The 26,187-nt window shown below is 35.2% G+C and overlaps 1 protein-coding gene across 2 annotated transcripts in view; it reads left to right on the plus strand.

Annotated features, from left to right (window-relative positions):
* The first annotated feature begins 23,147 nt into the window (after window positions 1-23,147).
* Window positions 23,148-26,187, plus strand: part of LOC113066024 (thiamin pyrophosphokinase 1) — a 60,700-nt gene continuing 57,660 nt past the window's right edge. For both annotated transcript variants that reach the window (XM_026237589.1, XM_026237591.1), the window contains exon 1: window positions 23,148-23,227. The gene's annotated coding sequence lies outside the window, so the exon portion shown is untranslated. The remainder of the gene's footprint in view (window positions 23,228-26,187) is intronic.

Here is a 26,187-nt window from a genome sequence, read left to right on the forward strand (position 1 = left end):
AACAATGTGAGCTGGCCATCACCCAGAGGTCCTCATTAAAGGCATCAGTGAGTTAGGTATTTAATAACTGTCTACTTTGACAGAGCTTCACAATCGCATTGAAATTGGCAGACTATAAGACTACTTAGCATATCTGTCAGAGCAACTCTAAAAATTTTTCTGTTGTTGTTTCTTTATTTCTGTCACTGCTAAAACAATCACTATAATATCCTAATTAGAGAATTCTGTAATTCTGCAGCTTGGGTTTAAGAGACCTTAGTATTTGGAATCATCTGTGTAATGGAGATCTTGGCTGCTAACGAGGTTTTGGCTTTTTTTTTTTTGGGCATTTAACATTTGGCCTGTGTACATTCCAAAAGTGTGTTGCAAATAAGACTTCATAGAGATTTTGCTGTCGTAGGTGAAATACCAAAGTGACAACTGAGGGACCCACACGCAACTATTACCAAGGCTTCAAGCATTCATTGAGACTCCTTTTTTGTCTTCTGGGAAACGTTAGTATCTACAGTACATTCTGAAGGGCAGTACTAAATTGCAGAAATGTGAGTGTGATCTCAAAATCATACACTCTGCTGGTAAAAGATCAAATATGCAAAGTATGCTGATAAAAACCGAAGAATTTGTGAAACCTGGAGGATTCTTTTGGAAGAACAGCAGACAGTTTAACTGTTTAGGAAAAACAAGAGACTCATGAACAACCATCACAAAACATAAAAAAGCCACGGATCATCTCAATATTAAGAATCAAGCACATGTAAGCTTTTGTACAGGGCTATTTTTACAAATAGTTTGTCTTGTGGACTATGTAAAAGATCTTATTTAGGACAGTACTAAATAAAAAAAATAACATGCAGTTTTGACCCCTCTAATTTTGGTAAAATAATTCACATTTGGAGATTCTGCAAGATGCATGTAATCTTTTGACCATAACAGTAAAGCATATGCATATGTATCTATTTATAGACAATATAGTTAATTAAATACATAATATTTTTCAATTAAAAATAGTTTATTTGTTTCATTTATATAAATAAATAAATGCATACGTACACAAATACTATAAAAATGTATATTTGATTGTATGTCATCATTCGTGAAACTCTGCATATTCATGAATTGTTTTCTGTGTTTGATCATGTTGCGGGGCATTCCAGTTAAACAAATTCTGTCAAACAAACTTCTACAGATATCCACTGCAGATATAAAGTGCGTTTGGACCCTGTAAATCAGAGTGAAGTTGCTGAATGTCGAGGTTAGGTCTACGGTGGCCATTTTAGTCCAAAACTGTACTTGCGATTACCCTTCTAAAGCTTCTGAGAGAGTGGAGGGAAGGAGATCAGCGGTGCAGAAACTCTGACACTGAGGAATTACATTGGACTGAACTTATACTATAGGGTCTAAAAGGGCACAACACCACAAATCTGATAACAGAAGCCATATGGGAGGCTCTTTTACCCTTGGTGCTGATTGTACATAGCTCTGTAGGGATGGGTAGACAGTTAAATCTGCTGAACTAACACAGTTCAAAGGCCACATCCAGTAATCTCCACATGACAGGCCCTGCAGCACTCTCGCTCAGTCCTGGTTCTCAGGGAAGAGCAGCTGGCGTGGGAATGGTGCAGAATCACATTACACTGGCATTTTTCCAGTCTGTTCAGAAAAGCTGCAGAGTTGATAAACACGCAGTATAAAGTTTGTCATAAAAAATGTAATGCAGGAGACAACAATTGACAGAAATAACCGTGAGCCAGTTCTTCTGTGCTGTAAACCAGGTGTGATCTTGGTAAAATCAATAAAAGCACTGCATTAAGACTTCAGCAGGTAAATTATTCAGCGGAATGCATTACATTAAACATAAAATAGTGACAAAATAAAAAGTTCAGTTTGAATGCTAAGAGCTGCACGCCATGCATAAACTTTTAAAAGCTTTATAAGAAAAGTAAAGCACTTTGTAAGCTTTTTGCTTAAGCACAATAACCTGAAAATTGGATACATTTGTCTGAATCCAAAGAAGGGTGGCATTTCATTTGCTTTCAAATTTAAATAACTTTCATAAGCCAGCTTCATTTATTATTTTATTTTTTTTTTCATTCTTTTGCCATTTCATCGATTCCTTACTTCACCGTCAGCTCACAGAACACGGCTCTTGTGATGCCTTAAAACAGTCAAATAACTGGGCAAGAAAGAAAAAGAAAAAAGAATATTTATCTTTCTCCTCTAACCTCGAATAGTGTGATAATTGGATTACGAGATTCTATAAAACACCTAAAAGTAGAAGCTAAAACAAAGCCTAATAATGCAATTTTGATAAATATGTAGGCAGAGCATCTTAATCAGTAGATAGCGGGCCTTTGAGCCTGTTTAATTTAAGCGTGAGTGCCGGCCTGCTGCAGGATGCTGCACACCGCTGGAGCGATAAGTGTTGAGCCGGATCAAAAAGAGGACTCTGTTTACACAGAAAAGATGAGGAATGTATCTGTCCCAAGGTGCTGAGTGACAGTATACCTCTACTGAACTGATCTGAGAACAGTCCATTAGAATTTCTTTATTGCTTTATTGCTTGATTTTTGTGGTACAATTGTGTATATAGAAAATTATACATGTGATTTATACCGCATTAAATCAGTTATATAGCACTACATTGCAATAAATAAATAAATGTATAAAAAATTTGGCAACGATGCAATGCATATTATCAATTAGACATTGTGCTTCACTGATGTTTGTGTCCCCAAAGACAGCACTGTAACCATAGATACCAGATTCTAAAATTTGTTTCGCTCCATATGAAAAAAAAGATGTATGCATTCACATAGAGGAATAGTACATTCATGACCACGTCAAGCTCTAGGCTATACTGGATGAGCCAAGAATGTCGCATGTTCAAAGACTGAACATTTGAAAGAGCATAACACAAGCGTTTCTTCACATCCAGATACATTTGTAAATCTCTGGGTGAAGCAACCCCAAGCTAAACACATAAAAAATTACATAAATATGTTTTACACAAATGTTTTATTATCACAAATATTACATAATCAGCATTCTTTGAAATAACATGTTTGTCTGTAATGAACTGAATGAAATATAATGAATAAAAAAATGAGTCTTCAAATGAATTACAGATTTTGTGGAAAGGCTTACTTTAACCTTTAGTTATACCTTTATCTTCCCCCCGGAAGCGGAAATTATTTTCAAGATGCAAGGCTGTGTAATTATTATTTAATCTGGCTGGATGTATAATTAATGTACAATATTAAATTAAGTTGCTTAGTACAAATTCATATTAGATTTTGATCAAGTTGGCTACCTCAACTCAAAATTCTGGAACTGAACTGCAGTTTAAAAGGCATCTCGATTCAATCAAAATCTTGTAGATAATATTTTCTATCTGCTGCTGTGGGCCAAAAAGTTGTAGCAGGATCTCTTTAATATTTTAAATGAGATATGATTTGTGCCCATAGACGATCAAAGTAGAAATCAGTTCTATGATCTGCTCATCATGAGCACTTGTAAGATTTCCACAGAAAGTGCCTTGCTTTTACATTTAAAGAAGCGGCTGCTCAAATAAATGCTTTTAGTCAGCAAAAACTAAAATCCTGAATTCATATTTTGGAGAAGCAATGGTTATTGCTTTACTCATAGTATATTGCCATTTCACATGTGCGTTACAGCACAAATAAAGTGCAAACATGACGAGAAACACCTCAAATGGGCCACTGTCAAAGGACTTTCCTTACTATTTACATTTTTTTTTAATATGACCTATTGCTAATGTCTGTCTACTACTGGACTTATGAGCCTATTAAATATTAATCACACAATGTGAAATATATTCATGAGCCAGGCTGATAAGTTTTACAATCATGTCATCCTTTCACACCTCAGATCTCTCCTACACAATTATTTTAGATGTTTAATTTTACGGCAAGGTTATTTTTTCCCACTTGACAGGTTAAGTGTGCTAAAACCTTTCAGCAGCGCCACCTCCTTGACAATGTACATTTTGTTAAGTGAATGAGGTGAATGAGGGTGTTTGTATTTACAGCACTCAAGGGCACTGAGTGCTCCGTTCTACACAGGGCGCAGCACTCAGTGCCCTTGAGGATGAGCCAAGACAGAGGTACAGTACATGATAAACTCTAGACTGTGTGCTGTTTTTATGAGTAATGTTTCAGAGGTCTGCCAAGAATAGTGCAATTTTATAGCCAGCATCCAATGGGCAAATGTGTGAAATTTAACTAGAAAATGCCATTAGTCAAGTGTGTTAAAAACACACTTCAAGAGTACAAAAGGAAAATGATGAGAAATCAAAGCAGCAGCTACAATTTAAAAGATGAGGAGCTCATGCTTATGAGTGCTTGTGAACGTTAACAGCATTTCAATATAATGATATGATAAATAGACTACTATATTCATTGAATTCATTCATTAATTCATTCATACAGTCATATTCTTGTCATTTTTGTAATAATTCTGTCTAAATGGTTTGTTTTTTTGCCATTGATATTTCCTATTATGTTTAATATGCTTAAATGGAGTGAATAGGAAGGATTTTTATGTGACGGTGTACAGGTTTCCCCTTTAGTTTTTCCTCAGTGGTGTCTCGTGTTTTGATTTATGTTCAGAACTATCCAGGGTCGATATTATTTTAAAATTCAATCTAAATCTTGTAGATAATATTTTCTATCTGCTGCTATGGGCCAAAAAGTGGGAGCAGGAACTCTTTAATATTTTAAATGAGATATGATTTGTGACCATAGACGATCAAAGTAGAAATCGGTTCAATGATCTGCTCATCATGAGCACTTGTAAGATACTGCTCAAATACATGCTTTTAGTCAGCAAAAACTAAAATCCTGGATTCATAGTTTGGAGAAGGAATGGTTATTGCTTTACTCATAGTATATTGCCATTTCACATGTGAGTTACAGCACAAATTAAGTGCAAAAATGACAAGAAACACCTCAAATGGGCCACTGTCAAAGGACTTTTTGAAAAGTGGAAAACAGTGGTTTTAAAGAATGAAAATGACAGTTAATTTGGTTTTGAGGTCTGCACTGTGATCCTTAAAGAGAGTAAATTATGGTAAAAATGTATGCAAGTCGTTGGTTTTGCTCATAAAAAAGGGGGAAAAAATGTTATGGGACATGTTTTAATGTACGGGCGTAAAAATGTTTGTAGAACAGTGGTAGAATAGTGGAAGCTGGTTAATTTTAGGCCAAAGTCTGCACATAACATCTGTTCAGATGATTGTGAAGTTTGCTGCCTCAGTGACAGGTGTTATTGATTATGCATTTCCTATCCTTCAAAACAGCTCAAATGAAAAGCTCAATATCTGAGATGAAACATAACACTTGCATAAGTCTGTAGATTTTCTTAGAGTTCCTTCTTGACGTCAGTCAATTCCACTGCATTATTGAAAATGGTTTATTTATAAACTATCGCTTAGCACGGTCAAGGGCTCTGATAACCTTAGATAATCCCACAGATGGTCTTTTGTTCCATGACACGATTTGCCCTAAAATGAAAAGCATTATTCTTCAGTCAATATCTAATTTTCTTGTTTCACCAGGTAGAACAGAAGATACTATTCAGCTTCCTGCACACAATGTTTATGAGGCTTGCTGGCACCATTTGTCCTTTGCAAATGTGTGTTTTATTTGTAAGCTTTAACAGTGTATTGCCATGACAGTGAGCCATCATGTATTCTGGATTAAAATTGACAGCAGTTCATTAATTTTGATGCACCTCCGCATGTGTGGGAGCTTCTCTCTTATTCTGTTACTGCATTAGTCATCGTGTACTGTACATTAAAATCTAAAATGTAAGCATATCACAAGGGCAACCCAAGGAGCCAAAGAAGAATATGACAGAACATCCGTTTCAGAAATAAGTGTGATTAATATCACTGACCTTCACATATAGTTCTATTTATTAATGTATGAGGTTGGGGGGGGGGGGGGGGGTTTAAAGGGACAGATTACCCAGAGATGCAAATTCTGCTTTCATTGAACAATATATATTGTAAGGGAAACAGGTCAATTTAGCTCAAAGGGAATTATTTAAGATTTTAAAGGTATGATTAATAAGATTTTATTAGATAAATCTAAGACATATAAACTAATCTAACACATAAGCACATGCACTCTCACATTCACACAAGTTACAGAAAGATAGAACGTTAGGAAAGAATTAGTTTAAGATGATGAAAATGTGAAATCCCAAGTTTACAGCAATAAGTGAAATTGCATAGACATGAACAGCCATCAATCACTTAATTAACCCTCGCATTGAGTTCCTCAATGAAGTAAAAATTATATTAGATGCACCGGTGCTGATATGAACACGAAACTCTCAAACGGAAAAGAAAAGAAACTAAAGTAAAAGAACAGAAGTAAAGTTTGAGGAGACTAGGTGGTGTTTCTTTTCATCGTGGCTAAGTAGCAGCAGGCGTGCAGACTGAAGCACGCTGGAACCGCGCTCAAAGAACGCTAACATTGATGACTAAAAGCAGCAGCTGAAAAGCAAACGTTAAAAGCAGAATTTGATGGTGACCTGAGTATTTAAGATGGCCTTTTGGCCACACCTCAAATGTTGTTTTGACCAATTAGATATTGTCTTTGCTTGGGGAATCATAAATCATATGTTGCACATGGTCCGAATTTTCCCGCTCTTGCAGGGTATAATTTTGGACATGATTCCTATAACAAGAATATGATATTTTTGACAAAGAACTGATGGTCAGAAACCTTTCAAGCAAGCAGATTGAAACACATAATGTGTAATGTTGTTGTTAGAGTATAAATACTAAAAATTATTATGAATCCTTAAAGGGTTAGTTCACCGAAAAAATTAAAATTATGTCATTAATAACTCACCCTTATGCTGTTCCAAACCCGTAAGACCTCCTTTTATCTTCGGAACACAGTTTAAGATATTTTAGATATCCACAAAGGTAAGAAAAACATGATCAAAGTAGTCCATGTGACATCAGAGGGTCCGTTGGAATTTTTTGAAGCATCGGAAATACATTTTGGTCCAAAAATGGCAAAAACGACGACTTTATTCAGCATTGTCTTCTCTTCCGTGTCTGTTGTGAGAGAGAGTTCAAATCAAAGCAGTCTGGATATCCGGTTCGCGAACAAATCATTCAGTTCACCAAATCGAACTGAATCGTTTTAAACGATTCGCATCTCTAATACGCATTAATCCACAAATGACTTAAGATGTTAACTTTTTTAATGTGGCTGACACTCCCTCTGAGTCCAAACAAAACAATATCCCGAAGTAATTCATGCACTCAAACAGTACACTGACTGAACTGCTGTGAAGATTCCATTCAAAGTACCCTCACAAAATGATTAATCACAAAATTATAGACTTTTTACCTTCAGTAGTTCGGATTGAGCTGATCTATGTCATCACGTTAAAAGGTCACGCCAGCGCCGGCAATACTATTTAAACTACTATTCATCAGAATGTTATTCATATTCACTGAATACTATTACTATATGTGTGTGTGTGTGTGTGTGTGTGTGTGTGTGTGTGTGTGTATATATATATATATATATATATATATATATATATATATATATATATATATAATAGCAAACAATAATATTTGAACTATCACTCTGCGCACGGTCGCATTGTAAACTTCTGCCGGCACCGGCGTGACTGTTCATCGTGATGTAGTTCCCTGTCCGTTTGTTGATCAGCTCAATCCAAACTATTGAAGGTAAAAAGTATCAATAATAAAAAAAAAAAAATTAATTGCCTATCGAACAACCTCTTCTTCAGCTGTGATCATGTACAGCCCATTTAAACACTTCAAAGACTTTTGAAACTGCATCGATTTGGATTTTAAAACGATGACAACCAATGAAGTCCATTGTTAGAAGAAAAATCCAGAAAAGTTTTCATCAAAAAACATAATTTCTCTCCCACTGAGGAAAGAAAAACACTGATATCTTGGATGGCATTGGGTGAGTAAATTATTAGGAAATTTTCATTTTGGGGTGAAATAATCCTTTAAGCATACAATACTCACAGTAGCTTTTAGTCAATATAAAGCATTATGTTATGTTATGTTCTTGCACTGCAGTAAGTAATGCATTCATAAAGTGGTTCTCTATTAAAGTTGTTTAAATGTGAAAAACTTTGTTCATTAAAGTTTATTGCAAACGACGATTTTGGTGTGTTGTCGTTATTTTCTTTCCAGTATTTTAATTTTTACAGTTTAACTTCTTTTAAATCATTGACTGTGGGAAAACAAAACTTTGCTTTATTTTGCTCTCATTCTTTTCTTTTTAAATAAGGACATTTTTGGCACTTTATAGGTACAATGGCATCGTCGCTGGGGTGGTACCCCTAACGAGAACAAATTGGTACCATCTAATGGGGTACATTTTTGTACCAGTGGATTAAGGTACAAATGTATGGCTAAGGTACCAAATTGTCTCTCAAAAGGTACAGTATAAAAGGGTACAACTCTGTACCTATGGCAAGGGTACCATTGCTGTACCTCGGGGGTACCACCCCAGCGATGAGCTATATGTACCCTCAAAGGTACATATTTGTACCTTAAAGGCACAAATTGTAGGGGTACTTCTTTGTACCCATTAATATGGTACAAGTTTGTTCCCCTTGGCGGTACTGCCCCAGCGACGAGCATTTGCACCTTTTTTTCGTCTTTTCTGTACCTTTATTTCTGAGAGTGTAGTTCTGCTAGGTGGGGGGAAGTCAATCCAACTATTTTGTTTACTCTCATTGGTTTACATGTGAGGGTCAGATTTTCCATCTCTTTGATTACCTGACCTTAATTTGACAATCTCTTCTCCGAATTGAAATTGTCAATAATTGTTTTAGTGGTGATAATGTTGAAAGCTGTTCTGTGAAAGAGAGAGAGAGCGAGAGAGTGTGTGTGTGTGTGTGTGTGTGTGTGTTAAAAGCACTAGTGGTAAAGACAAAACCACATGATAAAATGCATTACAAGTAGCTTTTCCCCAAGCTGAGATAAATACTATATAAAAGGTACACAGTGGCATATACACACATACAAAATTTTAAAAACAAAAAATATAACATTAAAATATAACATTAAAAACTAATGTACATAACTGATAAGAAAAAAATAGGAATAAACTGTTATTTCAGTGAATAACAAATGTGCCAAACAGAGAACTCACAGAAAATGTCAATTCATAGTCTTTCACTGTAATTATACACTGAATGGGTTGCATAAGGATTGCTTATGAAACAATTTTTACTCCAAACTTGCTAGTAAATTTTACAAATAATTTCATAGAAACTGCAAGGAACACTGAATTAAAAATTAAAAATATTGAAGTAGAAAGACTTAAAGTGTTTTAATGTAAAACATGCTTTGTTTTATTTACTTTTATTTAATTTAGAAATATATTTTTTTACAGCGTAGGAAGACTTTTTCACTTCCAAAAATGGTACATTAAACATTATTTTACTGTAAAATTACATGAAATGTCATTAGATCTATAACCGCTTTTCACTGTACTGTACACAATAGGGGATCATACTGTCAGACATTTAAAAGGTTTTTACTGTAGCATTTTCACGGTCTTTTAACAATATTTTAAAATGTGTATGGGGCAATTATTACAGAATAAGGGAATAAGTTCAATATTGAATGCTTCCAGCACTCCCAGATGGGCAGCAGAGAGATCCAGTAAGGATCAAGACATGTGCCAGCCCCATTCATAAAAGCAGTGTCTGTTTATACAGGAATCTGACAACCACCCAGCACCCTCACTCTCCCTGAGGACGTAAGAGAGGCCATGCCCAGGACTCGAGCTTTTAGGGCAAAAAGAGAGTACGTAGATAGCTTTCCTCTGATGCTTGCTCAGTACATCTTATGAATTATTGAGAAAGAAAAGTATGTTTTGGGTGGATGGAATGGGAGATGTGTAGCATTAGTAGTTTGCCCTATTTTCCCTCTAGCTTGTTAAAAGCAATTGTCCAACCAATTTGTCATTCTGCCCAAAACGTCTCCTCCAGCAAATACTGACGAGAAATAGAGGGAGGTGGCATGAAGATGAATGCTCTCCCCAACTACCTGTCCAATCCTCATATTTCGTGGAACAAATAATATACAAAGCAAAACAAACTTGACTCCATATTGAGCTCCAGGTGTTTGTATCACATGCATGAGACAAACCCATTCCCACTTTCAGGACATTTCGATTAGCAGCTTGTTAGTATATTCTGACACTTGCACCTTAAATTTGAATTTCATGATGAGGTGTTGTTAACATCATTCGGGCACTGTTAAAAAAAGTCACCATTTTCATTTAAAAAAAAAGATTTATTGACAGTTTTGGGTCAAATATGGACTAACCCAACTTTTGGGTTAAAAAAGTAACCCAACAGCTGGGTTAGTACATATTTGACCAAAAGTTTGCTGACAAAGATTGCTGTTATCTCTACAAGTTCAACTGTTGTCCCAACTGCTTGAGATATTGTCTCAAATATTTGAACCCAATAACCATGTAAACTTGGTTATTGGAACATCACAACATGTGTTTCAGAGTTACAGATACACTTACAGATAAGATCAACATCCGAGTATCATACAGCAACTTCTATCAGCAGATGCAGCTGGCAGATGTGTGTGGTCTACAGATGCTGGGTCACATGTTTCGACCAGATAACTTTGAACAAACATATTATTAATGTTACAAAAAAAAAGTCATGTTTGTTCTTAACTTTGAGATAACCTTGATGAACGTTCTGACAATATTCCCTGTCTAAAGGAAGGCAAAAAATTCATTTTTGTCTGTACTTTCCCTTTAAAGCAGATGTGTTTTGTCTGTTTGCCCTGGTGAGATATCCACAATCATTTCTGTTCCTAAAGGAAATATTTTTATAAAGTCAGAGCATGATTTTATCTGGAATGCATTAAGTTCAACTTTCCTCACATTGTTGGAGATACCCTCCCCACCAGGGTTCTGTAAATAACACAGTCATATACATAAATAACATATTGTGGCCATTCATCTCCATTTCTCTTCCTACTCTTTATATAATAGAAGGTCGTAAAAAAGACACGATTACAACCCAGGCTGCTTCTCTGCTGCTTTACAGAGATTTATAATGCTTGTGTGATCAAATTCGCTGCAAATCAAAGGAAATTATAGTAATGCATCAGCTTTTGCTCATTGCCACTGTTCAACCAATAGCTCGTGGCCTGAGGCTAAAAAATAAAATAAAATAAACCTTATGAAGCTCTTTTTAAACAATTTTTTTTTAAATGAACAACGTCTCCAGTGGAAGAACAAGGAAGATTGTCCAGTGAAGGTATAAATGCATTGCTGCTTTTTGTCAAACTTTCAGTGGAAAATATGTTTACATCGATTATTTTATAATGAGGGGACGCGTGCCAGCAGCAAACAATCTGCATAAAATGCAGATAAACCATAAACATAAATGCTTTCTGTACAACAGCACAATCACATCTCTCTCCTACTATCATTTTATTTAATTTCAGTTAACATTTTAAGCAACGAAAATGTTATATGTTTCCATTTTATACTATAATAAATCTGCTGCAACCAGCTCTTGTTTGATGTGCAAGATTAAATGGGATATTTGTTTCCCAACAGTAATTATGAAGTCTTTTATATGGTTTACTCCTAAGAAACTGTACAGTACAATGCAAACAGTTCCTCTAAAACAACTTATGTCAAGGTTAAGTGCTTTACTCGAGGGTACAATATAAAGATAGTTCATGGATCATCCTTACCTGAAAATATATTTAACCACAAGGGTATAATAATACCTAGAGAGCGCTAACTGTTAGCATCCCCATCTATCTTTATGGCAGTTTATGGCTGTCGCAGCAGGACCTCCCGAAGTAAAAGTGCTCATGGGTGCTCAGTTTTACCGCCAGGTGTTTTTAAGCTAGTGACCTCAGGTAGTTACCTCAGCCATGTGACTAACATGTGAAAATGATGTCATGACAATGCTGATTGGCTGATGTTGTGCTATAATATAATGAAATATATGTGTTGAATGTTGCTTGCAAACATGTTTATTTCAATAGAATACACAGCTAATTTATTCATTCCATGGGAATAAAAATGATTGCAAGGCCGTCAAATGGCCATCAATTAAGAAAATAAATAAATAAATGCATACATTGGCAGCCAAATGGTGTAGTTATGACATATATCAGCAGGGGCTAACCTTTATGCTAGCCAGCCGAACCTCAATCCCTTTGTTTACATCATATCAAATTAGTCTGTTTTTTAAACGTCCCTACTTAAATGAAACAGTGTCCATTTTGTTCGCAAAAATAGCATTACCTTAATATCTCCTTTAAAAGTCCTGTTCTTCGTGATCCCATGTTTTAAACTTAAGTTAGTGTGTAATGTTGTTGTTAGAGTATAAATAATATCTGTAAAATTCTAAAGCCCAAAGTTCAATACCAAACGAGAACGGCAACGAACGACAAGTTTGGACTACATCCCTCTAGTTCCTATAGTAATGACGTCACTAAAACTGTTTTTTGACTAACCTCCGCCCACAGGAATACACAAAAAAGGGGGCGTGGTCTTGTTGCGCTCACACGGAGAAGAGGAAGAGTTGCGTTTGTGTTTGTCGCCATGTTGTCGAAACGCTGTTATTTTCATCTCTGAGTCCAAACACCTTTTTTTTGGCCTTCCCAGGAACGCTGTACTTAGAGATCAGTGGTTCTTAGCTTCCTCAATCTCAATCAGTTTAATGCCAGATTCGTACAAAGATTATTCTTGAAAGATGGAGCAGTTCCCTCTTTGTCTGGAGAAAGCGTGGTTTATGGACCACAACCGGTAAGTGTATTTTATTATTTAAGTTGGTGAGTTTAACAGTTTCTGTAACTTATTATACAAAGGGCAACGCTGTTTAGCTTTGTTAACTAGATGTTAGGGCTGTGCACATCTCTTCAGCAAAGGCGTTCTGTGATTAGAAGTAGATCTCCAGCACGTGCGTTCAGATCAGGATTGCCAGGTTTTCAAAACAAATCCTGCCCACTTGCTTCTCAAAACTAGTCCAAAACTAGCCCAATCGCGTTAACATGAGCACATGTTATATTGCACACTGTAAACACAATCAAAGCTTAAAAAAAAAACACAAAGAATGTGACCTTTAATGTTCACATAACCAAGAAATTGTAAAATCAATTAATCGCACCCACGAAGAGCAGTGGGTTACATTCAATACTGGATCTGCGACACCTGAACCGTTCCACAGATCCTTGAGGAAGCATGACTTGATTATCAAGTTCCTAAGACGTGTGAGGAGATTGAATCCGTCTCGATCGCACCTCATGCCCTCTTGGGATCTCTCTATGGTTTCAGATTTCCCATTCTTCCATGAATGTGTCTCCTCACCCCAACGGTTGCTGATTTAATATTGTGAAAAGTACTTTCGGCTTCCTTAGTAAGTCCTTACATCTGATATGCTATTTTTGATAGGTTATGGATTGAGGTTCATCTGTCCTGGCATGCTTGCTTGCCAACACTTGCACCATCAATTCTCACAACACAGTTCTGGTTGTGGCACTTTCCATAGGGACCCCTAATTCCAGCGTTGATGTAATCTCAGAGTTGAAGTAAGGTCAGTATCGTACATCACGCCACAACTTTGAACTGTGCTGAATGCCGGGATGCTTTTTGGCTCCTCAGAACAGAGTGGTCAAGTACAATAACCCCAAGTGTGGGTTTTTGGACAGGCCCTAACACAGGCAAAACAAGGAAGTACAAACTCCAATTAACAAAAAAACTACACTTTTCAAGATTTTGAAATATTCATATAAAAACAAGTAGAGTAAAGTTGTGAAAGTGTATCTTTTGTCATAATAATTAAAAAACATCTTAAAACTTGAATCAGTTCCACTAATATAACTGAAGGTGAGATGCTTTGGGAACATTTTATGACTTTCTCAGTGTTACTGCGGTTTAATCAAATGCTGCTGTTCTCAGTAGCACCTTGTGTACCATCTATTTCTGATGAGCTTTCAAAGAACTCTAATAATGAGTTCTAATAATGCACTGAAAGTTACTCGTGAAAAAGAGAGACTTAAACATTAAGAGTAGTTTAAATGCAAGTTTTACACGCAATCGCATTGTTTTGGGTAATTGCCTGTATGTCTGCAGCTCACTGTGGGAACACTATGGACAGCCTGGTATTGTACGGCTCAACTGATGTATGGGTAATTATAAGATAGCTCAGTCTGCATTGTGACAGACCCATAATGATTGAGTCGGACAACTCTTAGTGGAACTGCAGGCACACTGATTGCCTTTTTTCCTCTTCGTCAGAAACCAGTTAGGAAAAGACCTGCCAAATAGCCAGTTGCAGTTGTCTCAAAATGAACTTGGAGGCAGGATGTTATCTTTATCTAAGATTTAACACATACAGTGGGGCTAAAGTCTCAAACCGATCGTGAAAATTATGCTTTTTTTTGTTTTTTGTTTTCTTGCATTACAAATTAAATTTATCAGGAAAACAATTTGACATAGTTCAATTAAAAAAGTCAAAGTCTTCAAGAGGCTTATTTGATCAAAAATATAGTAAATACTGTGAAATATTACAACAGAAATAATCTATTTTAATTCATTATAACGAAATTTATCCCTGTTATGGCAAAGCTGAATTTTTCAGCTGCCATTAAACCAGTCTTCAGTGTAACATGATCCTTCAGAAAACATTCTAACATGCTGATTTGCTGCTCAATTCTTATTATTTTAAAAGAGTTTCTTTTTTTTATGGATACTGATATTTAAAAAATTAAGATTCTTTGATTAATTGAAAGTTTAAAAATAGCATTTATTTGAAACAAATATTTTGTAACATTATAAATGTCTTTACTGTATTTCTTTTTTAATCAGTTTAGTGAACCCTTTCAAAAATAATACATATTTAATTTAAAATTTAATTTATGCATTTAGCAGATGCTTTTATCCAAAGTGACTTACAGTGCATTCAGGCTATACATTTTTACCTATCATGTGTTCCCGGGAATCGAACCCCCAACCTTAAGCTTGATAGCGCGATGCTCTACCAATTGAAAGCCAATATATACATAATCTAAAATATATACATAAAAAAAAAATCTTACAACCCCAAACATTTTTACACTAACTTTTTTAGTATTTGGTTTGTCGCCCTGTAGCTTTCATTTGCTTATTATTTCTGACCTTGATTTAAAAAAAAAAAAACTTATTTTATACCATAATATTTCCTTATTACTTTCAGATTACTTGTATAATTTGATCACCCAAGGGTCTGGATAAGCAATTTTTGACATGAAAGGAGTGCAAAAATATATGGCTAATGTGCTAGTTTTTACCTTGCTTTTGTTAAGCATAAGCCAAACATTCAGCTGTATTCATACTTATTCATGACTCAAAATGAGAAAAATTCTAATGGGCTATTGAAGACATTTTATGCGGTAATTCATCATGTTGTGCAAATACAATATGAAAAATGCATTCCGAGAGTCACTGAGGTTCTGAAGATGAAAAAGTCATTTCAGTTTACACTTTCCCTGTGTGTTGGATACAGCCAAATATTAAACATGCTGAAAAAAATAGGGTTATATAAAACACATTCTGTTTGCAAATGCATAGGGGTTTATTTTTTCATATTTTATCTTGAATTCTCCATGAGCATCCCATCGTAATGTTTACTTTGCTCTAAGTTGTGCACCCTAGAACTATGTTTCTGTGGTTAAATTCTATAAAGAAGAAAAAGATCCCTAGAAACAAAAAGTGACAAAATATAAAGGAGAAATAACTTCAGTTGCTTTTTAAATATATATAATATCACAGTCTGACACAATGACATGAGAGAATGTTGCTGTTCTTTGCCCCAGTATCCTCCAATAACACACTCTTTAAAAACATGGATTTTTTTTAGCATATTGAACTCAGCCAATTGCCCTGTTTAGCATTCTGTTCTCAAACTGAGCTGAGCATATGTAGCTTAACTATCCCTGCCAACACAGATCCAGGAGCACAGGACCTGCTACTAGTCAAAATTATTTGTAGGCTCCTCTCTGCATTCTGTTACAGAAGATGTAGACAAGCCGTAGAATTTTTAGATATGAAATGTATTGAAATAGGACTCTGTTTGGCCTCATCATAATACTTCATATTTGAGAAAGAATGCCAAGGGAATTAAATGTGAAATATAGTCCCTGATTTTCCAATACATTTAAATTCATGTCTTTGCTAATGCTGTCAGTTGTATTAGTCTCATAAATGCTGCATAAGCCTTATTTGACAGCAGACTGGCCTTCATATCATCTGAGTTAATGTTGTCCAGTGACCCTTCATTGCTCATTGTCACAATGAAAATATTTTCCTAAAAAGTAATGGAGCTTCATGTGTTATGTATAAATGTCTTAACTACCCTTCCTACCATTTCTTTTTCATTTATATGTACCTATTGTTCCTTTCAAATGGCAAATCTTATGAATGGACTCAAGCCATAAAGCATGACTCCTCAGGTATTTGTTCAACAGCCAAATGCTAATTTCATGTCTTTAATGCATGAACGAATCAGAAATGTGAATGAATAGTCTTTGAGCTAGTCAAACTGTATATCATTTAAAAAACTACATGAAATCATGTATTTATGTGTTTATTTTCTTAACCAATCAAAGCAGTTGATCTGTGTCTGACTTGTTATTGCATATTATTCTTGTATAGTGTAGATGAGTTTATTTGCTCATCAGAACATATTTTGATAAATTTAGCATCACATTTTATGATTGAACACATCACAATATTCCACAATCTGCTAATCTACTGTCTTGTGAAGAAATGTGTGACTGTATAAATGCATCACTTCATCATTAAAACATTTTATCTTCAAACCATTAATTAATTTAAGAAATATAAAATTTGTCTCTCATAATCATCAAAATGTTATAACTTTATCTGCTTCTGCAACAAATTCTGAAGTAACCGAAACTGTGAAGGCAAGGAAAAATGAACTAATAATATCACGAAAGTAACCAAATTTACCAAACAGATCAGGCCATTATTTTTTATTAGTTTTCTGTGTATTTTAATATACTCTCACCTTTAAATGTAAAATGTTGTTTTTAACTTTTGTGTTCTGTTTGGAATTTTAGAGGTCTTTTTAATAGCTTTAAAAAACATTAAAGGCTTTGAAACTTCATGACTTTTCTCAGTCTTATAGAAGTGATTATAAACAAAATGTCAACTTAATAACATGCTTCAACTGTCCTCCGTAAAATGTTGAATTGTTTATGTTTAGGGTCTCAGTGACCCAGATATAATGCATGAATCAACAAAGATGGATTCGAAACATAAAAACCGTAATGAATGTCAAGGTTCAAAAGCCATAGGTGGAGATATTGTGCACTATTACTAATACAATTGCTGATAGTGATGATGGTGATTTTTTTAAGGCATAAGTTAATGGTTATGTTCCCATTTTGTTGCATATCTGCCCTGTAGCACAATGCACCGAATGGAAAAAAAAAAAAAAAGCACTTAGTAGTCTTCATAGAAGATGTTTGAAGTATTTCCATTACTGTATGAGACAATAGTTCTTGATACAAAAATAGAGAGAATTGAAATGACTGTGAAGATTATCACAGTTATACCATACAATATCAACTCTACTTATTGCAGTAGCAAACAATCGGAGAGTTCAGTGTTTCATCCACACATTCTTTCAGTCTCAGATACTTCAATCTGTGTATGTTCCGATTCAGTAAGATCAGTAACTCGCAGGCGGGTTCTATTAAAACATGTCTGATGCAGAATCATGTGGCAGCCTAAGAGGCAGCGTAAGCATTATTGACCTGCTGGGAGCTCACGATTATGAAAATAGAACTGTGGGGTTCTCAGGCTTCCTCACATTTATATTAATGTTAATAAATTTGTATTTTAAGGATTTGCTAAATATAAATAAAAATTATAATTCTTAAAGATGATTTAAGATTTGGGGTTTTCTCTGCAAAGTTCTGAAACAATTCATCCTCCAGCGCGCAATGGGTTGTGGGCAATATGAACCATTATTACGTGCGCGGATCCATACTTTTGAAAATATACCAGAAATAGCACACCATCCAGGGACTTTTTGCATAACCTTTTCAACATAGCTACTATGCTTTAAATGAATAGTATGTACACTGGGATGCACAATCACTTGTTTTTTTGTTTTTTTTATTCCTGAATGAATGTTTTTTATCAAATCGATAAATGATTTAGTTATTCATGAAGATGTTTTGTTCCTGAATGGATCAGTGGCTGTGGCTGAAATTGCATAATCCCGATGTAGGTACATCTTTGCAACAACAAAAAAATATGCTCTCTCTCTCTCTCACTCTCTCTCTCTCTCTCTCTCTCTCTCTCTCTCTCTCTCTCTCTCTCTCTCTCTTTCTCTCTCTCTCTCTCTCTCTCTCTCTCTCTCTCTCTCTCTCTCTCTCTATATATATATATATATATATATATATATATATATATATACAGTATGCATGTGTATAGTTTGAATGTACTACATCCGTGTTGTTGTCATTGTCATTGTGTTGTCATAGATCATCTCCTGTGGCTCTTGGGATAGTAAAGTGTCCATCGGATGCACTCTTCAGAATCTCACCAGAAGTAGGCCTAGTCAGTCATGCTTTTCGCCAACTGTATAAAAAAATGGACATATGGTGAAATCACCCGTAGACGCCTGAAGAGCATTTTTGAAGCTTAAAGTGTGCAGAGCGGGTTGTCGCCATCTTGGCAGCACGTCACCGCGTGACTCTCCTGGACAATCGAAAATGGGCAAAAATGCGGGAGTTAGTTGCTGAAGCCATGCCCACTTAGCGCAACGGCACTGTCAGCAGCGGCAATCCACCTGTCACTCAAGTGGCCACGCCCTTAATTATGCAGAACTTAAGTCTTTTAAGTAATTTAAACGGATGAGTTATAAAAAAATTCACAGTTGTCATGAAGGGCAAAATTAGCAATATAGAGCAAAATCATTTTTTGCACCAGGCCGTAAACATGTTTTAATTCTACTGTAAAGTTGGGTATTTTAACATGGGGAGTCTTTGGGACTGACTCCCTTTTGCAGCCAGCCTCAAGTGGCCAGTCAATAAATTACAGTTTTGGTCACTTCCTTTTTGGCTTCACAAGAGAGACCTGGAGGTTGCCGCTTGCAACTGATTTATGAATACATGTGAATTAGCACATAGTACTTTTTTCATATACTTTTGGCCTATAGGGAAGTATTCGGTTTCAGATACAGCAAGTATTTTGAATAAATCAGTTTAAATAATTTTTCATTTAACAGACGCATTTATCCAAAGCGACTTACAGTGCATTCAGGCTATACATGTTTTTACTGGTGTGTGTTCCCTGGGAAATGATTCAGTTAATTAATATTTTTGACAAATTGGCTGAATGTGCCTATGCTTCCTTACTATGTGGTAGCCGGGAAAACAGTATGTGAAAACAGTATGAATTCACTGTAAATATATAAATAATTACTATTCAAAGAAGTGCACACTCAAAGAATGAATTTTCAGCAGAGATTCACTTGATTCATTCCTGATTGAAACAATGATTTTCATGAATCTGTTGACTAAATGGTTCAGTGATTCGCTCATAAAGACTGTCATTTCATTCCTGAATGAATCAGTGTTTTGAATGAATTGGTTGATTCAATAATTCACTTATAAAGATGGTCACTTGCTGGCTTAATGACGTGGTCGATGCTGCATGTCCTTTAATATTAATTGTAACTAGAATACATTATAAGATCAAAAAGTTAAAACAACAAAAAAATCATTTCTGAGGTCTGCCCTGTTTTAAAGCACGAGAGAGAGAGGAGATACTCTATTGAACGTGAGCAAAAGTGACAGAAAGTGAAAGATACACTTTCTTTTTAAACAATATCATTATTACAATTGTTATTTACACCTAAAAATCTAAAAATTTCACATCTCTCTCTCTCTCTCTCTCTCTCTCTCTCTCTGCACTTTGCCACAGAGTTGTTTATCTTGATACAATTGTCTCCATGCATATTCTTTCTCATTTTCTATTGCTGTAAAAGTTTAATATTGGTTGTCTGGCAAACCTTTTAGCTCAAAACCGTTTCTGAAGGCAGATGTTAACATTGGCTAACATAGCATTATATTAAGTGCTTATGAATGCATTAATCAAACGTATAAGAGCTTGGTTTTACTTCTTTTTCTGGTCATATATGGTTGATATGCAAAATCATTCATTATTAACTTTTGAATAAATTAAGATCGTAATGCTAATCAAACAGTTCATCCTAAACCTAGAAGAACTTGAGCATATCCTTGTATCATTATACTTTTACAGGATGGTATGTGATACACCATTGCAACATATAGACCTTGCATGCACACATCTAAGAGACAGAAAAAAAATCTTTTTTGAATCAGCTCAAGGATAAATACTCTGAGAAAAATAAAAGACATGAAATATCAAGTGACAACTGAGAGCTTTTAATGAATCATTAAGTGGGGAACACTGAGATGAAATATTGTTTATGTCTGAGAGTTGTGGCCAGTCTACAAATGTGCTAACAAGACTTTATGGCTGATGCTTTTCAGCATATGTGAGGTGCAATTGGTTGCCTTGTCCTTGCTGTGTGTTTTGTTCTCATGCATTGTGCTTAGTGACAAGCTCAGAACATTCCTTTGAACGTTCTGTTTCTATCGTAGACTTACATAAGTTCTTTTCTGAGTCCCATAACAAACAAAAAGCTTTGGATTGTCTCAGACTGTCTACAGTGAATGTTCAGAGGGGTGTGAGTGTGTGTGTGTGTGTGTGTAGGTATTCACAACATTTTGGAGATCAAATGTTCCCACAAGTAATACCAGTAAATTTTAACTTTGTGAGGACATTTTTTAGGTCCCCATGAGGAAACAAGCTCATAAATCACACAGAAATATTATTATTATTTTATTTTATTTATTTTTTTATGTAAAAATCCAGAAAGTTTCTTGTGAGAGGGGTAGGTTTCGGGTAAGGGGAAAATAGTTTTGTACAGTACATCCTGATTTCTTCTCTTTTTGTGTATATTTCTTACTAAATTGCAGGGCCGGTTCAAGACATTTGAGGCCCCAGGCAAAATGAATGTCGCAGGCCCTCCACCCCGAATAAAAAGCACTTGAATATGATTATTCTATTTATAAAACATTTCATTTTAAGTTTTGAAGTCTCTTATGCTCATCAAGATTGCATTTCTTTGATCAAATTTTTTTATTATTATTATTAGCATCATTAGTAGTAGTAGTATTTTGCAGTATTTTGTTCAGTCATTTATTCACAGTTCCTGCACCCCTTCAGTAAATTAACATCAGTGCTTTTATCATTAAGGGCAAGATTTCCCCTCCCATTTAATCAATATTGAATACAGATATTGTCATATTTTTAATATTAATAATATGATATTATGTATTGCATTGTTACTTTAAATGTGCACTATACACATCAAGAAGAAGTGAAAGAAAATGAATGGCATGGGCAGAGTACAGATAAGTAAACAGTCAAAACAGTCACATTGCATCTCCCAATGACTAGTGCAGTTGACTGAATATTGTCATATAAGTCTCCATAAGCTATTGCCAGAAAAGTTAGAAGGGCATGTCAGTGAGCACTTTTATAATTGTTCCAAAAGTGAGAAATTAACTTGAATGTTATGGTTTCTTAATTATGCATTAGAAACATACATGCAAAAAAAAAAAAAAAAAAAAAACTTCTCCTGTTGGACTTCTGTCACTCTAATAATCTGGTTATGTTTGTCTGTTTCTTGCCAGGAAGGATGTAGCAATGTGTACGAAATGGCAGCCGACTCCTCGGATATAAGCTTGCTTTTCTTACAGTCTTGTCTCAGAAAATCGGCCTCATCAGTCTTGCCCAAGCTGCTATACAGCAGTATAATCTTACAGTTGGCTGAGAAAGCTTTGGCGACCCTGGATTGTTTGCTGTGCAGGCAAAATTTCACCTTAGTGTCCCTTATCAAATTATAACTGCCTTTTGTTTACCACCAGCTGACAGAAAGCTATATTTGTGATGGGCCTTTTTCTCTGGGTGAGGCCAAGTGCAGCATAGACGCTGATGGATCATATATGATTTATGTATATGTGGTCACTATTTGTACAGCGCTGACATGAAACCAGGCTCTAGAGACCATGAGCATATGTTTGATAAATAAAGTATGTTGTATTAAAGGTATGAGCACTGTGTGGAGGACCTGTTATAAATTTAAAATGTAACTATTATGCTGGTGTTTTTTTAACCACTGACAGATCAACAGATCATTCTGATAGTGTACAGACATATACTGTTTCAGTCTTATATTAGTTGCCTTGGAGGTTATATTAGTATTCAGATATTAATATTCTGAAATATTCGAATGCTGTGATTGACTAAGCTGAAATGAGTATTGACTGTTAAGTATTATATATCAAACAACTCTGATTCTTTTTTTAAAGTTTTGCATGTTGTTATCAGATTAATCAATGAAACTATCAATATAGTAATAAGAAATACACTCTTAAAAAAAAAAGTTGCTTCATAATGCCCTAGAAGAACCTTTTTGTCTAAATGGTTATATAAAGAACCTTTTAACACCTGAAGAACCTTTCTGTTCCACAGAAGGTTCTTTGTGGTGAAAGAAGGTTCTTCAGATTATAAAAAGGTAAGAAAGAGATGGTTCTTTAAAGAAACTTTGACTGACTGGTTCTTTGTGGAACCAAAAATGGTTCTTCTTTGGCATTGCTTCAAGAACCTTTTGAAGCACCTTTATTTTTAAGAGTGTGAAAGAAACAACAGAAAAAAATTAAGTGAGAATCTTCAAAAGCATTTTTTTTTTTCATTTTTTATTTATCATTTTATGTATGTACAACTTTTTTTATATGTTTATTACTTCAAAATATTTAAATATATTTATGGTTCTTCTTGTTTATCTACTTATTTATGTATGTATTGAATAATTTATGTAGGCTACTTATTTATATGTGTACTGATTTACTTCTCACTCAGTCTCGCGCTCATCGCCTGTGCAGGTGAACCGTCCACCTCTAGATGTCGCTGTGACAAACGTCACATAATTTTCTGGCACCCTAGCGTTTGTCTTCGGCACTCGTTGATTGTACACAAATGTGGACTGGACAGACACATGCTGCTGGAGACCCATTCACAGAGTGAGTAGACTAGAAACACGGGCTGTGGCTGTTAACCTAGCGAGCTGACTACCTAGGCAGCGGTTTTGGGATTATATGCTCATTCGATGCCCAAAACATTTCTACATGGACGTTGAACGCGCGTACTAAATGTTGCCTAAAAATGCTGTCTAGGAAGTCGCTTACTATGTTTTGTGACTAAGCCAACTGTCAAGCGTTCAGTGGGTTCTCTGTACAGTAACTTCGCTGTATTTCGACGGCAAGTTTTAGTTAAAACGTGTATGAACATTTCTCTTTGCCCATCAATGGAGTCTTTGTTATGGAATTATTTGTTTATAATGTCTCTAGAAGTTTACTTTGAGAGACTAGAGTGTGAAAGATTCTGAAGCTGCTAAAGATTTGAGTGAGATCGTGCCAGAGCGGAAAGCTGTAGATAATGATGTTTGACTTTAATTAAAAACACATTCTATCTCTGCAGAAGCACTTGCTGTGTGATTTTCTTGTGCACATAATGAGGGAGTTATTAAAGTCTGTAAACTGTAATTTGGGCACTCAACCTGAGAATGAACTCTGGCTCTTCTTTTAAAGTACGACAAGAACTGATGTCAAGCAAGTTGAGAATTTTCCCAAAGTCGGGGTGCCTTGAAATGTCAGTCAATAGAACTAATTACAAAAACACCCGGAGGGAAAGAACTACACAACAAGGGCCAAAATTAATTAAAGACACAATGTAGGAAAGAAAGAACTTCTGTTAACCATTGACAAGGCTGTTTTTTTTTACTTTACTTTACTGATAGTCTCACAGTTCTTTTAAAGTTCAGAACCCATTCCTCAAACCCATTAATTTACCGACTTGTGATTGAAGGCAATTGTGAAGTCTTTACGCTCAGAATTACCTTTTAAATTGTGCTTAATTCATCTACAACTTAAATTATAGTAATTAAAGCAATTGCATCTTTTTCATACATAACATTTTTGTACATAACTGCACAATCGCAAAAAAAATAAAAATAACTTGAACAACAAGAACGCATGTATGACTTTCTTCCATGGAACACAGTGGCTAAATAAAGAAATGCGCTGGTCTAAATAACTACTAATGGCAACTTGCAAAGTTTTCTGCACCATTAAAGTAGTCAATATGAATTATACATCATATTCTAAGCATTCTGAAGTCATAAATAGCATTGTGTAAGGAATAGACTGAAATCTCATTTTCTCAAAAGATAATTTTCCCCTGGCGCAATTCCTTAGTCAGTGAGTTGAAGTCAAGATTTGGATTTATCTGATTCATAAATGAATCATTCAAACTTCGTGAACTCGATCAGCTGATTTGTTCACTAGTTTTCGTCAATCAAAATGTATCCAATCTGATTTCAGATTTTTAAAATTATGTTTATATGAACCCTGAATGATGCAATGTGGTTGGTATATTCATTGACATTAGGGCTGTGAATCTTTGGCTAGGCAGCGATTCGATTCGATTACGATTCATAGGTTTTCGATTCAATTCAAGAACGATTTTTGCAAATTTAGAACGATTCGATTCGATTATAACTATTAGATTCTGCATTCTTTAAGTGCATTCACGGGATTATTTAAATGCTTCTACTAAATTCTTTAAATGCTTAGTCAGGGGGCAATTTACAGTAGCATTTATGGTTAGAGATCCATAGGTTAGAAAAAAAAAAAACTTTTGTCCATTGTTAAATGCTAGTTTAATGATGCGATATGGCATCCGTAAAAAATGTATGTAAGCCAAGTTTTTAAAAAAGAGCTTAGAGTATTATGTATAAACTAACATTTTGTCACACCAGGGGCATAGCCATAATTTCAGAAGTGACAGAAATGTCAAATACAATCATTTTATGTATGTAGCCTATATAATTATAATAATAATTATAATTATTATTTTTGTATTTTTTTTTACAAGGAAAAATTATTTTAATTAGCTGTAATAAATCAAATACACTGCTGGACAATAATCAATCATTTGTAAGCGATATTTTTTTCCTAATGGCAATTTTATGATTGTTTTATATAGGCTACATTTAATTAGCAATTATTTAAGTTTTTGCTAAATTTCTGCACAGAATAAGGTAGAAAATATACTTTATAGTTTCTGTACTGTAATAAATGTCAATTAGCACTGCATTATTCATAAATTGTTTGTGGGTTTTGTTTAGTTTCATCAGTTCATTCTGCTTTTATTCAGTTTAGCTGCAGATATAGCCTGGCACGTCTATGAGAGCGAGATCACTTCTCTTTCAGTGTGAAAACGTCTTCATCTCTATTGAACTTTTCCTCTCCATCAGCGAATGATTCTGAGAGAAAACGCGCCAGATGTCTGTTTGCTAATGAAACAAACGCTACTTTCATGCATCTGATTAGCAGATAAATCTCGCGCTCTTATTTCAAGGTCGTTGTTAATGATGTGGTTAATTTTAAAAGTTTCCTTCATACATTCGGTTCATCCGCATTGTTTAAAAACATTTATCATTCAATGGATCTGCGTATTATTTAGACACTTACATTTCTGCTCCATCTATGCAATAAATACAGCTGTCGACGGCTTCCGGTAACTCCGTCTGTAAGATGCAGAGAGCCATTGACAAACTACAGAAAAATAAAACTACTTCACGTTAGCATTAGGGCCATTTCATAGTCAACGCATCTGTACGCATACACGTCCCCGAGGCTACGCATCGTTACGCTTCGGCCGCCATTATGCGTCGGTGCGTAGCCAATTGTGTCGTCCTAGTTTTTGATCATAGACAGTAAAAGATATGGACACAGCAACCCCATTGGAACTCAATTGAGACAAGTGAAGCCCATTTTTAGCGTTTTTTAGCACTTCCGTTTCTGACGCGCAGACTCAAACGAAGCTTGACGACGTCAGCTACCTGTCTGACAGATGTAAATCTTCTAAGTGGCTGTGCGTGCAATCTGCCATCCTTAATCTTGCAGAGACGGCGAGCTTG

This window comes from Carassius auratus, chromosome 49, assembly GCF_003368295.1.
Source record: "Carassius auratus strain Wakin chromosome 49, ASM336829v1, whole genome shotgun sequence".
In the NCBI taxonomy this organism is placed as follows: domain Eukaryota; kingdom Metazoa; phylum Chordata; class Actinopteri; order Cypriniformes; family Cyprinidae; genus Carassius; species Carassius auratus.